This window comes from Rana temporaria, chromosome 7 (assembly GCF_905171775.1).
Source record: "Rana temporaria chromosome 7, aRanTem1.1, whole genome shotgun sequence".
NCBI lineage: Eukaryota > Metazoa > Chordata > Amphibia > Anura > Ranidae > Rana > Rana temporaria.
In genome coordinates this window covers 30,853,754-30,869,600 of record NC_053495.1, presented here as the reverse complement: position 1 = coordinate 30,869,600, position 15,847 = coordinate 30,853,754, and positions in this window count along the sequence as shown.

Sequence of the window (15,847 nt, the reverse complement as noted above, 5' to 3'; positions counted from 1 at the left end):
GAGTTCCTCGGCCGTGTGTACGGGGCCTAAGTCTCTTACAGATGTCGGATCTTCTGCCTATCTTTGGAAAACTGATTCTGAGGATCAGTTCCAAAGATAGGCACAGGGATACACAGGCTGAACAGCAGTTCCGCCTGCGTATGCCTTTTGAGGATTTGGCCCTATATGTCTCCATGCTTTATGTTGGTGAGAAATGACCTCCTAGCATTTCTGGCTGTGGCCATCTTGAGGGCAGATGATTCATGCAGCATTTACTTCCTGGAGTCCACCTGCCCTTAGCTCAATCATGCATGCGGGAGAGTGTGCTTAGCTGAGAAAACCCCTTCTCCTCTCACCCCCTCTTGAAGACTCCTGGGATGTACTGTAGACATTATGGGCCAGATTCACATAGAAAAGCGTTACGCTGCGGCGGCGTAACGTATCCCATTTATGTTACACCGCCGCAAGTTTACAGCGTAAGTACTTGATTCACAAAGCACTGACCTGTAAACTTGCGGCGGCGTAGCGTAAATCCGGGGACCATTTAAATTAGGCGCGTTCCCGCGCCGAACGTACTGCGCATACTCCGTCCCTAACATTTCCCGACGTGCATTGCGTTAAATGACGTCGCAAGGACGTCATTGGTTTTGACGTTAACGTAAATGGCGTCCAGCGCCATTCACGGACGACTTACGCAAACGACGTGAAATTTCAAATTTCGACGCGGGAACGACGGCCATACTTGACATTGGCTAGACCACCTAGAGGGCAGCCTTATTTTTACGCGACGTATCTCTACGGAAACGACGTAAATTTACAGCGACGGGCAAAGCGGACGTTCGTGAATCGGCATAACTAGTCATTTGCATATTCTACGCCGACCGCAATGGAATCGCCACCTAGCGGTCGGCCTGGAATTGCAGGCTAAGATCCGACGGTGTAAGTCACTTACACCTGTCGGATCATAGGGCTATCTATGCGTAACTGATTCAATCAGGCGCATAGATACGACAATCGTATCTCAGAGATACGACGGCGTATCAGGAGATACGCCGTCGTATCTCTTTTGTGAATCTGGCCCTATTTGCCTAGGCAAGAAACCAGGAGGTAACTGAAGAAATGTAAAAACATTTTTTTTTAACTGATAAATATGCTATACTTCCTATCTATTTACTAATGCTAGCAGCATGAGGATTACAAATAATCAATATTGATTGGGAGAGTGAAGATCCAGTTTAATTTTAGCACACTGCACCACTATGTTTTATTTAAAGTGCAGATATATGAATATCTGTTTGTGGTAAGATTTTGGATACATCTAACCCATTTCTAGTGCTATTACTTTAAAACAATTAAATGTATTTGTACATATAACTAGCATTAGTACCTGTAATCTGTCTTGATATCAGCTTTCTGTCAGCAGTTACACAACATCAATACAAAAGTAATCCTGCGCTATTGTGATAAATGTGACCAAAAAAAAAAAAATCAAACATTGCCACGAAAAGCAGCTGTTTAAAGATTAGCACAATTTCCAAAGCAAATAGTATTCAAACAAAATAGCACTGTACTGCAAAAATAAATACAGTATCTCACCAAAGTAAGTACACCCTTCACATTTTTGTAAATGTTTATTATATCTTTTCATGTGACAACACTGAAGAAATGACACTTTGCTACAATGTAAAGTAGTGAGTGTACAACTTGTATAACAGTGTAAATTTGCTGTCCCCTCAAAATAACTCAACACACAGCCATTAATGTCTGTCTCGCTGGCAACCAAATTGAGTACACCCCTAACTGAAAATGTCCAAATTGGGCCCAAAGTGACAATATTTTTTGTGGCCACCATTATTTTCTTGCACTGCCTTAATCCTCTTGGGCATGGAGTTCACCAGAGCTTCACAGGTTGCCACTGGAGTCCTCTTCCACTCCTCCATGATGACATCATGGAGCTGGTGGATGTTAGAGACCTTATACTCCTCCACCTTCCATTTGAGGAGCCCCACAGATGCTCAATAGGGTTTAGGTCTGGAGACATGCTTGGCCAGTCCATCACTTTACCCTCAGCTTCTTTAGCAAGGCAGTGGTCATCTTGGAGGTGTGTTTGGGGTCGTTATGTTGGAATACTGCCCTGCGGCCCAGTCTCTGAAGGGAGGGGATCATGTTCTGCTTTAGTATGTCACAGTACATGTTGGCATTCATGGTTCCCTCAATGATCTGTAGCTCCCCAGTGCCGACATCACTCATGCAGCCCCAGACCATGACATTCCCACCACCATGCCTGACTGTAGGCAAGACACACTTGTCTTTGTACTCCTCACCTGGTTGCGACCACACACACTTGACACCATCTGAACCAAATATGTTTATCTTGGTCTCCTCAGACCACAGGACATGGTTCCAGTAATGTCCTTAGTCTGCGACTAGTCAGTGAGCGGTCTTTATTACAGGAATATAGATTTATCCTGGAGTTCAACTTTAAAACTACCTGTGCCTAATTGAGGCAGGTGTTTGGGCTGGTTTCGGTACCAATACTGACACGTGTGCCAGATTTAGGTAATTCTTACTACCGCCATATTTAGAATCTGTCTCTATGGCTGTGACAAATTATCAATGGATAACCAACCAGTTCCGAGATCAGGAAACAGGTGGTATTTAAGACCAACTCTGACCTGGCATACAGGGAGTCGGAGTCACCATTGCCCAGAGTCATGAAAATTGTCATGAATGGTTGCTAGGATGCAAGCAGATACCAGCTTCCTAGCAACGGATGGCTCATTCCAAGCCCAATCAGCTGCCAGCTGAGAGATTCCACAGCCCAAAGCTAAATGTAAACAAAAGGGGATATTTGCTGATGTCATTATGCAAATATGGCAATAGGCCTATAAGGGCACTAATGAGTCACATGGGTGGTAGACCTCATGAGGAACTAGTCTCAAAGTTTCCTATCAGGCTCCACCCACCCAATTCCTTGCCTGTCCGCTGTCCGAAACAACTTGTCCATTGCCATTCAAAAGGACTTAAAAGGTTGGTCCATCTCAACAGAAAAAATGTGAACCAACATCAGGCCCCGTACACACGGCCGAGGAACTCGACGTGCCAAACACGTCGAGTTCCTCGGTGAGTTCAGGGATGAAGCCGCCGAGGAGCTCGGCGGGACGCCTTCTCCCATAGAACAACGAGAAAATAGAGAACATGTTCTCTATTTTCTCGACGAGTTCCTCGGCGGCTCCATCGGGCCAAAAGTGTACAGACGACAGAGTTTCTCGGCAGAATCCGGGTTTGACCGAGTTTCTCGGTGAATTCTGCCGAGAAACTCTGTCGTGTGTACGAGGCCTCATACACCCACCTCTCCCGCTGTACTTACCTCCGGGAATGTACAGGCTCCAGAAGCAGGGCTTCTGAGACAGACCTGATAAATTCACTGTGATAGCACTGACTAATCAGAATTGATCTGGTCCATCCCAGAAGTGCTGCACAGAGAATTGGAAGGAGACTGGGAATTTCAAATCTGTGGGCTGCTGGACCGGCTGCAGGAGCACTGACAGCTCAGGATCCAGATGTAGGGTGGGGGGTTAGAGGGTGTCCGATGTTAGTTCACCTTTACATTTCCATTGTCAAGGTGAAATAACATTTAAAAAAGAATTTGCTTTTAACATTTCAATTTTAGAGTAATTGGACTTTCCTGAATGAAAATCACATACACTGCTAGAAATGTGTGGGGCAGATCCACAAAGAGAGTACGCCGGCGTATCTACTGATACGCCGGCGTACTTTCAAATTTCCCGTGTCGTATCTTTGTTTTGAATCCTCAAAACAAGATATGACGGCATCTGGGTTAGATCCGACAGGCGTACGTCTTCGTACGCCTTCGGATCTTAGATGCAATACTTTGGCGTCCGCTGGGTGGCGTTCCCGTCGTTTTATGCAAATTAGCTATTTCCGACGATCCACAAACGTATGAGCGGCCGTCGCATTTTTTTAAGTCGTCTCTAGTCGGCTTTTTTCGGCTTATAGTTAAAGCTGCTATTTCGTGGCGTACTCAATGTTAAGTATGGCCGTCGTTCCCGCGTATAATTTGAAAAAAAAAATTTAATTAGCGTAAGTCGTCTGTGAATCGGGATGGGCGTAATTAACGTCCACGTAAAAAAAAATGACTTCCTTGTGACGTCATTTAGCGCAATGCGCGGCGGGAAATTTAGGAACGGAGCATGCACTGTTCGTTCGGGGCGGGGACGCGCTTCATTTAAATGAAACACGCCCCCTACTCGCCGATTTGAATTACGCGTCGTTACCCCGCGAGAGATAGACTACGCCGCCGTAACTTACGGCGCAAAATCTTTATGGATTCGAACCAAAGCCGGGTAAGTTACGGCGGCGTAGCGTATCTCAGATACGCTGCGCGGGTGCAGATCTCTGTGGATCTGCCCCTGTTTGTTTATGGAAACTACCGGTAATGTTGAATTGACCCCTTTAAAAAAATTCTACTAGTGTGTGGCTAGTTTTAGACAGATTCATGTACCTGTTCCTGATCGACAGACACCAACAGATTTGGTGGGGAGGTGCGAAGAAAATGTAAAGGGTGTCTATACCACTCAATAAATTACCCCATTGTATCTTGAGTCCAAACACCACCTTGGACTTCTTCTCAAGTACAAGAGGATTATAACTTGTGCTTTATGAATGTAGGCAGAAAATAACTCCGAGTCCTGATGTATCGCCATTTATTATTATTATTTTGTGAGTGCACTTGTTTGCTTTTAACCCTTTGACTTTTTTATTTTATTTCCAAAGCCAAGGACGGCAATAAATCACATTTCAGTAGGTGGTCACAATATATAATATGAGAATGACAGAGACAGCATGTTTTTTACACAGGAAGGCCACCATTCATGCAGAGTAGTCCATCTTCTACTCACTGAACTGTATATGTCTTCCTGGTAAGATCTCCTCTTTGATCTTTATAAGAAGTTATTAACCTCTGATATTTGAGAAGAAATTCACGGCGGTAGGAAAAGTATTGCTTCATATATACAGTTTATATATATATATATATATATATATATATATATATATATATATATATATATATATATATATATATATATATATATACACAGTTAGGTCCATATATATAGTTAGACACAGGCACAATTTTTGTTTTTTCAGGTATTTTCCAAAACATTTTCAGGCTATAGTTCTATAATGGATATGGGCTGAAAGTGCACACTTTCAGGTTTAATTTGAGGGTATGTATATCCAAATCGGAGGAAGGGTTTAGGAATTATAGCTCTTAAGAATAGCCCCCCCCCTTTTTTTTTCAAGGGTCCACAGGTAATTGGACAATTGAATAAAAAGCTGTTTCATGGCCAGGTATGGGCTACTCCTTTGTTATTTCTTCATCAATTAGACAGGTAAAAGGTCTGAAGTTGATTCTAATGGCTCGTACACACGATCTGAATATCGTACGAAAAATGACGTCCGAGGAAGAATTGTACGATAATCGGATCGTTAGTACAGAGCTTTCAAGAGCCGATCATGACAGTTCATCCGATATTATTTTAATCGGACATGCACGAAAAATTTTCTCGTACAATACCAGATCGTACAATTTTCATTTAGTCAGTACCGTTGTCGTCCAAAAATACAATACAGCACATGACATCTGTCATACGAGAATTTTCGTGACTTTAATAACCTATTTAATTTCTACTTGCAACTATTAAGCATGATAGTCGTACGATATTTGGATCGTGTGTACGGGGCATAAGTGTGGTAATTGCATTTGGAATCTATTGCTGTGAACCTACATCATGTGTTCAAAGGAGCTGTCCATGCAAGTTAAACAGACCATTGTAAGACTTCAAATATTTAACAGATCCATTAGAGAGATAGCAGCAACATTAGGAGTGGCCAAAACAACAGTTTGGTACATTATGAGGAAAGAAGAAGGCACTGGTGAGCTCAGCAACATAAAAAGGCTTGGAGGTCCACGGAAGACAACAGTGGTGGATGATCGCAGGATCCTCTCTATGGTAAAGAAAACCCCATTCACAACATCCAGACAAGTGAAGGACATTCTCCAGGAGGTGGGCGAATCATTGTCAAAGTCTACAATCAAGAGAAGACTTTACGAGAGCAAATACAGAGGGTTTACCACAAGGTGCAAACCATTCATAAGCCTGAAGAATATTAAAGCCAGTTTAGACTTTGCCAAAAAAACATTTAAAAAAGCCAGACCCGTTCTGGAAAACGGAAGAAAAATCTGTACCAGAATGACGGGAAGAAAAAAGTGTGGAGAAGGCTTGGAACAGTCATGATTCAAAGCACACAACGTCAGCTGTAAAACATGGTGGAGGCAGTGTGGTGGCATGGGAATGCATGGCTTCCAGTGACCTCAGTGTCTTCCGCAGAGTGGACCGAAGCTGCCTCCCCCTCCTCTCTGTTTACATCCACACAGGAGGAGGTCACACACTACTGTTTGCTGTTATATCCGTCTGCGCTGTTCTGAGGTCTGTACACCACTATATGTAGATGGACATGTGCAGGGGGGAGCCTGCACTGAGAGGGGGTCTATACTGATGGGGGGTCTGCACTGAGGGGGTGTCTATACTGATGGGGGGGTCTGCACTGAGGGGTGTCTATATTGATGGGGGTCTGCACTGAGGGAAGGGGGTCAGTACTTAGTGGGAGTTTATACTGAGCAAAGCGGGTCTGTACTTAGTGGGGGGATCTCTACTGAGGAAAGAGGGTCTCTACTTAGTGAGGGAGGTCTGTACTGGGGTGGGGTCTATACTTAGGGAGGAGGGTCTGTACTGATGAAGGGAGGTATGTACTGAGGGAGGGGGTCTGTACTTAGTGGGGGGTCTATACTGAGCAAAGGGGGTCTGTACTTAGTGAGTGAGATCTGTACTGAGGGAGGGGGGTCTGTACTGAAGAATAGGGGTCTGTACTTAATGGGGGGGGGGTCTTTACTGAGGAAGGGGGGTCTGTAATTAGTGAGATGGTCTGTACTGAGGGAGGGGGATCTATACTGTGGGAGGGGGATCTGTACTTAGTGGGGGTCTATAGTTAGTGGAGGGGGGTCTGTACTTAGTGGGGGGGGTCTATACTGAGGAAAGGGGAGTCTGTACTTAGAGGGAGGTCTGTACGGAGAGAGGGAGGTCTGTACTTAGTGAGGGGGTCTGTACTGATAAAGGGGGGGTCTGTAAATAGTGAGGGGGTCTGTACTGAGGGAGGGGGAACTATACTGCGGGAGGGGGATTTGTACTTAGTGGGGGTCTATAGTTAGTGGACGTGGGTCTGTACTTAGTGGGGGGTCTATACTGAGGAAAGGGGGTCTCTACTTAGTGAGAGAGGTCTGTACTGAGGGAGGGGTTCTGTACTGAAGAAGGGAGGGGTCTATATGGAGGAAGGGGGGTTTGTAATTAGTGAAGGGGTCTGTACTGAGGGAGGGGGATCTATACTGCAGGAGGGGGATCTGTACTTAGTGGGGGGGGTCTATACTTAGTGGAGGGGGGTCTGTCCTGAGGGGGGACTATGGTTGGTGGTGGAGGGAGGGGGGGGGGTGACACCAATTTTTCAGCACCGGGTGACACCAACTGGAGTAGACTGCTATATACTGCTGATGAACAAAGGTATTTAGCAGATTATATTTACTAAAACTATTGCATTTCCATGTTCTGTGTACTGTGGGAGACCCGATATAGTGAATGCAGGGTTTAGTAACACTTTATGTCTCGCCCCCATTATAAACGCCTTCCTAATCTACAAAGCCACACCTCTTCCTCTTTCTAAGATATCCAGCTAGCATCATTGCACCTCTTTGCAGGGAACTAGAAAACAGGTGCAACGTGAAATTCCCACTTTGACTCACGCCATGGATAGTCTTCTGCCCCTGAATAGTTACTCCTTGCCTATCAAGTCATCTCTGTGGGTATATCTCCATCCTTGACAACAGGGTTTGTTTTTTTCTAGAAATGTCTTAACGTTACAGCAGATTTGGGAACATTCGCCCCCTCACACAGGATTGCATGCCTCGGTTGTTGTAACAAATGTTCCAGCGTGAAGGGGGCGGACATTACATATTCATCAGTGTATTTTCGAACAGGCTGATTTACACAAATTTCCAGCCGTTCAACGCTCTTCCCCTCAGCGGTAATACCCAGCATTGTTAAATGCTATCATTTCAGTCAATTTGCCTTTGTGAATCTTCAGATTACTGGTATCTGTGAGAAGCACAATACATGACAAAAGAAATGCAAGAACACGTTCTTGTGGAGCAAAGTGTAAACATCGAACAGCCTTGGTTATCAGGGAAACGTGACCAATTTCTAGATTCAATGTCATTGCGCCAGAACAAGAGTTGGAATGTTGTTATACAGTGCCCCCTGCTAGTCATAGACAATAATAAAAGTGCTGTGTCTCCCATACTGTACATTCTGAACCTTTCATTCTCTCCCAGCTGTTCTCTCTGCCATTCCCTCTCTTCTCTATCCATTAATTTTTGGAAAAAGGTAACACAGCGCCACTTTGGTCCACGCTTGCCCGAAATACACAGCTAGGTGCACATCCGATTTGCTACTCAGGAATACACTCAGGCCCCATACACACGATAGAATCCATCCGCAGATAAATCCCAGCAAATGGGTTTCTGCGGATAGATCCTATGGTGTGTACACGCCAGCGGATCTGTTTCCGCGGAGAAATCTCCTCTGGGATGGATTCCAGCAGATCGGATATTTGCTGAGATGCACAACAAATCCATCTGCTGGAATCCATTCCAACGGATGGATCCGCTCGTCTGTACAGACTCACCGGATCCATCCGTCCAAAGGGATTCCCCGCACGCGTCGTAATGATTTGACGCATGCGTGGAATTCCTTATATGACAGCGTCGCGCCGTCGCCGCGTCATAATCGCGGCGACGGCGCGACACGTCATCGCCAGAGGATTTCCGCGCGGATTTCAATGCGATGGTGTGTACACTCCATCGCATCGAAATCTGCGGAAATCTTTGAGAGGATTTATCCGTGGAAACGGTCCGCTGGACCGTATCCGCGGATAAATTCTCTCGTGTGTATGGGGCCTCACTGGCCACTTTATTAGGTACACCTGTTCAATTTCTTGGTAACACAAATTTCTGTAAAAGAAAAAGGGGGTGGGGGGGGATTTTTGGGACTTTATATGAGGCCAGGGCGTGAGCCGTAAAATGCCTCCACCCCTAGCGATATGACATAGGAGAGACTTTGGGACTTTATATGAAGCATGCGGCCGAATTGAACAACATGAACAGAGAGTGACTGGTGGGTATACAATGGTAGATGGCCTAATCAGCCAATGACATGGCAGAAACATATAGGTAGATTCACAAAGAGTTCAATGTTTTGGCTGACCGCTAGATGGCGCTTCCATTGCGGCCGGCATAGATTATGTAAATGAGGGGATTCACGAACGAAAACGTACGCCAGGCCTACGCCGTCGATTTACGTTGTTTCCGTAAGGGATAGGCCACCTAAAGTTAGAGCTATGCTCTAGTGGAATAACAATGTTAAGTATGGCCGCCGTTCCCGCCGCAAGGTTCAAATTTTTTTACGTCGTTTGCGCAAGTCGTCCGCGAATCGGGAGTTACGTCGTTTACGTCCACGTCGAAATCAATAAGCCCGTACGGCGTACTTAGTCGCAATGCGCCCTGGGAAATGTAGTCGCCCGGCGCATGCGCAGTGTAAAAAAAACGTCAAAAAACTTGAGGTCAAGCCTCATTTCTATACTACACGCCCCCCTCCCAGTCATTTGAATTAGGAGCCCTTACGCCCGCTCGTTTTAGGCTACACCGCCGTAGATTAGCAGGTAAGTGGTTTGAAAATCACTACTAGCCTAACTAATTTACGGCGGTGTAGCTTAAAAAGGCTAGGCTAGGCCGTCCTAAAGTTATGCAAATATGTTCAAACCGAGCACCAGTATGGGGAAGAAAGGAGAATTAAGTGACTTTGAAGGTGGCATGGTTGTTGGTGCCAGGCGGGCTGGTCTGAGTATTTAAAAAAACTGATGATCTACTGGGATTTTCATGCACAGCCATCTCTCGGGTTTACAAAGAATGGTCCGAAAAAGAGAAAATATCCAATGAGCGGCAGTTGTCTGGATGAAAATGCCTTGCTGATATGTCAAAGGTCAGAGGAGAATAGGCAGACTGGTTTTAGAAGATAGAAAGGCAACAGTAACTCAAATAATCACTTGTTACAAGCAAGGAATGCAGAATACCATCTCTGAATGTACAACACATTGAACCTTGAAGCAGAAGACCACACCGGGTGCCACTCCTGTCAGCTAAGAACAGGAAACAGGCTACAAATTGCACGGGATCACCAAAATTGGACAATAGAAGATTGGAAGAACATTGCCTGGTCTGATGAGTTTTGATTTCAGCTGCGAAGTTCAGATGGTGGGGTCAGAATTTGGGGTAAACAACATGAAAGTATGGATCCATCCTGCCTTGTATCAACGGCTCAGACTGGTGGTGTAATGGTGTGGGGGATATTTTATTGGCACACTTTGGGCCTCTAATACCTCGTACACACGGTTGGACTTTTGACCATGCAAAAGTCCGACGTGAGTCCGTCGGAAGTCCGACGGAAAGATAGAGAACAGGTTCTCTATCTAAGGTCCGTCGGACTTCCGACCAAAAAAGTCTAATAGAGGCTACACACGGCCGGACTTTCTGAGACAAAAAGCCCATCTGACTTTTTTTCTCGTAAAGTCCGACCGTGTGTACGAGGCATTAGTCTTAACTGAGCATCATTTAAATGCCACATGAGTATTGTTGCTGACCATGTCCATCCCTTTATGACTACAGTGTACCCATCTTCTAATGGCTCCTTCCATCAGGATAATCCACCATGTCACAAAGCTCAAATCATCTCAACACTGGTTTCTTGAACATGACAATGATGTCACTGTACTTCAATGGCCTCCACAGTCACCAGTTCTCAATACAACAGAGCACCTTTGGGATGTGGTTGAATGGGATATTTGCATTATGGATGTGCAGCCAACAAATCTGCAGCAACTGTGTGATGTGAGGTGAATTATATTGGGAACAAATTCATCTGATGGAGAGGGAAGGATTATACTGGGGGACAGACTGATCTGAGGGGTAGGATTGTACTGGGGGACAGACTGATCTGAAGGGTAGAATTGTACTGGGGGACAGACTGATCTGAGGGGTAGGATTGTACTGGGGGACAGACTGATCTGAGAGGTAGGATTGTACTGGTGGACAGACTAATCTGAGGGGTAGGATTGTACAGGGGGACAGACTGATCTGAGGGGTGGGATTGTACGGGGGGACAGACTGACCTGAGGAGTAGGGTTGTACTGGGGGACAGACTGATCTGAGGGGTATGATTATACTGGGGAAAAGACTGATCTGAGGGGTATGATTATTCTGGGGGACAGACTGATCTGAGGGGTAGGATTGTATGGGGGGACAGACTGATCTGAGGGGTAAGATTGTACTGGGGGACAGACTGACCTGAGGAGTAGGGTTGTACTGGGGGACAGACTGATCTGAGGGGTAGTATTGTACTGGGGGACAGACTGATATGGGGGGTAGGATTGTACTGGGGGACAGACTGATCTGAGGGGTAGGATTGTACTGGGGGACAGACTGATCTGAGGGGTAGGATTATACTGGGGGACAGACTGATCTGAGGGGTAGGATTGTACTGGGGGACAAACTGACCTGAGGATTAGGGTTGTACTGGGGGACAGACTGATCTGAGGGGTAGTATTGTACTGGGGGACAGACTGATATGGGGGGTAGGATTGTACTGGGGGACAGACTGATCTGAGGGGTAGTATTGTACTGGGGGACAGACTGATATGGGGGGTAGGATTGTACTGGGGGACAGACTGATCTGAGAGGTAGGATTGTACTGGGGGACAGATAGACCTGGAGGATTATGCTGGGGGATAGATTGACGTGGAATGGAGGATTGTATTTGGGGACTGACTGACCTGGGGGCAATATATTGGGGGACAGATTCACCTGGAGGGGGAAGGATTATACTGGGGGACAGTCTGACGGGGGGGGGGTTATACTAGAGGACAGATTGACCTAGGGGTGAAGGATTATACTGGGGAACAGTCTGACCTGGTTTGGAGGTTGTACAAGGGGAACAAAAATATTATTTTACGCTTCATGTGAAAAAGCGTACACAGAGCAGCACCACTAAACATCGGAATATTGGATGTCAGAAGCTATATATACACATACCATGAGTGCGCATCCACACAAATAAAAGTCCACAAACATCAAGTGAAAACTTCTGTAGCAGTATGATCTACAAACATAAAGCACCGTACCTTCTAGCATTGGCTGGGTATTTGTCCCCAATAGTGCTCAATACCCAGTGACATCCTATTTGTGTACCCAATAAAAGGATTGTGTCTGGCGAAAAGTTCCCCCGGTCAGATGATTGCTTTGCACAATTGTGTGCCAGAACTACATATCCCAGAATTATTTGCTGTCATCTGGAGATTGCCTGGAGTAGCTATAAAAGCAACCAAAGCCTGCATAGACATACCTCCCAACTGTCCCTGATTTCGAGGGACTGTCCCTGATTTGGAGCAATGTCCCTCTGTCCCTCATTCTCCTCATTTGTCCCCCATTTTGGTCTGATCTATAAAGATGTATATAAAATGCACTTTTTATCTATCAAAAAGTGTTTCCCAGTGCTAAACCTTTCATCTGATTTCTAAATTGCTGCATTTGTAAATTCCAGAAGCCAATATAAAGAAATAGTAGTGGTAAAAAAAGCACTTGTGGGTTTAACCAATCTTATTTTTTTGTACAATTCTCCTTTAAGGGGGCGTGGCAAGGGGTGTGTCCTATGCCTGCATACTTTTGCTGATAGGTGTCCCTCATTCCCATCTCAGAAAGTTGGGAGGTATGCGCATAGAGGCTCTCTTCCTCCTGGGCCTGAAGACTGACCTCTCCGTGCAACAGAGAGAGAGAGAGGTTGCGGCCTGCCCCGCAGAGTTGTACTTCCAACCCATGGCCTGAGGGGCCTAGCTCTGTTGTTTGCTGTCGGACATCCTTTCCTCTCTGGTCGCCTGTCTGTTGGCGTGTGTGGCAGCTTCACGTCGGGAGATCGAAACAGCGGATTCGATGCACAGGTGTCGCTACGCGTGTTCCTGTTCGGAGGACATCAGAACGGTCTGGTCGTTGGTGAGAGGGCTAATTGCTCGACCTTTGTCCATTCTTCACCACCATCATATTGAGACACTTTGCACAGACATCTTTACTCCAATAACTGCTTACTGCATTACTTGAACACTGTGTTTAGACACCTTTAGCTTTCTTTATTGCGAGGAATCCACCATTTTCACTATACCCAAACGGATTACAGTTAACAAGCTCCAAATAGCCGGTGAAGAACATCAGATCTGCAACAAGGATTTTTTTGCCATACCCCAGGAGCACTACCCCAGGAGGAGCTGCTGGTTATTTTGGGTGGCACATTTACCTCATGGCTCCCCTGAATTCCTAGGGGTGAATGATGCGTATTCCATTTGGTAGAAGTAAAGGAATGTCCGCAACAGGTGCTCTTTATTACCCAGCCGGGTAAAAACAATAAAACTTGTGGTGAGGAAAGTAAAGTTGAAGAAGAAAGAAGAATAGCAAATTCAGGCGTAATGATAGGGAAACAGTCCTACTCCCAAACGTAACACTTCTCTGCACCACTCCCGCCTGAGTGGGATTAGTGTACCCGGACAGGCCTCTCTCACTGACCTGGCAGCCGGAGTATCACTCGAACATTTGTAGGATAAAGTCTCTGCCACAGACCCTCCTTGGTGAACTTCAGGGAGACACCTCTGCCACAGGCCCTCTCTGATTTGTAGTTAAGGAGGCAATCCTCCTTAGGTGAATTATGCCTGGGTCTCCTTCAACTTGTCGCCCAGGTACCGACTGACAGGTGATTAATCCTTCAGTGTCCGGCTACTTTGATCCCCAGTGGTTTGTCGAGGCCCTTTTGGACCACCAGCCTCTCAATGGCACTCCACCGAACTCCCCACCGAACAGCAATACAGCTTGGGATCCACAAAGGTGGGAACCCAGTCGCTCACTGGGTCCCGTCGCTGTTCAGATGCTCCGGCCATCGTGGTCCCGGAACCAGGAACACCGCGTGGCACGCACGCCCCCGCCAGGTAGGCCATAACGCCGGGGCGCCGTGATGTGGGCACCCTAAAGGTGGGTGCCACACTCGAAGAAGAAGACCCAGAACCAATGGCGTCCGCCCCATAAATACCCCTCCTTAGCATGCACAGCGAGGTCAAACCCTCCTGTCTGGCTGCTGGGAAAGAGCACCCAAACCTCGACTCCACCGCTGCCATCCACAGCCCCGGGGTTGGAAGAACACCCCAGCACAGCAGAACAAGCCCACAGCACAGCCAAGCCAAGACAGAGACCCCGCTTAGCACATAACAATTTGGATCAGAGTTTAACTACACTCTGATCTCCCTCTAAATTTAACTAGCACTGGTACTGTAAAGTAACCAGGCGCTACACTTATAGAAAGGCCCCTATATTATTCCTCCCTTGACCCGCTCTCCCTTTCTAGGATAACGTGTAGACTGTCCAGGTTCCATCTTCTATAGTGTGACAGTATAAGCAGTTAACAGAAACATCCACCAGGGGGTGACATTATATCTAAAGGAAGTCTATATATATATATATATATATACCGTATATATATATATATATATATATATATCTATATATATATATATATAGTATTGTCGTTGTTGAAGGATCACTAAAGAGAATTTTTTTTTAAATAACAAACATGTTATACTTACCTCCACTGTGCAGCTCGTTTTTCACAGAGTGGCCCCAAACCTGGTCTTCTGGGGTCCCTCTGTAGATGTTTCGCCCCCCCCCCCCCGCAAGAACTTTCCACCTTCATGCGAGCTCTCTCGCATGGTGGAAAGTTTTTGCGGGCGCGCTCCCGTGATACAGCCTGCGGCTATAGCCGCTCACTGTATCACTCGGCCCCGCCCCCCGGCACACCGCGTCATTGGATATGATTGACAGCAGCGCGAGCCAATGGCTGCGCTGCTTTCAATCAACCAATGAATGAACCGAGAAGCCGTTCGAGAAGCCTGCGCGTTCAAGGCGCTAATGCTGAGATGTTTTTTCACCTTAATTCATAGAATGTATTAAGGTGAAAAAACATGTACCTTTACAACCCCTTTAAACTCTGTCTTGTGCCTTTGGGAGGAAATCTTCTGCTGAGTTAACGCTGTTGTTTAAAGCTCAGCAGATTTATTACTTCCTCTTTGTAACAACTTCTACATTTATTTGGTGCAAGTAAAACATCTTTAGAACCTAATCACCTTGAGTTGTTTGATTATTGCAGTGCTGCAAGGATGTCTGAACCCAGAGTGTCAGGGTGGGTTGATAGGTTCCTTTGGTTGTGGCCGTGCAGATAAACAGGTAATTCTCAGCAGTCCTCTAGGAGGCCGTGCTACTCTTCAGTGATGTGCAAATCTTCTAAAAAACAGTAAGGTCCAGGAACAAGTGAAAACATTCACCTATCCACCTACTCCATGAATGTATCTTGAAGGGATGACCAAGACACTTGTGCCCTTCACCACAAATGAGATTGGCCTCTTACCAGATATGGAAGACCCCCACCACAGAGATCAGCCAGGCATGTAATTAACAGGCCCTCAAACATGCATCAATGGCAATAGCAGGACACCAACTTCTGAGTTCAGTGATTCCAAGGATTCTCATTCGTGGAGGAGACCTGAGGCCACACACAGGGCCAGATTCACAAAGGAGATACTCCGTCGTATCTCT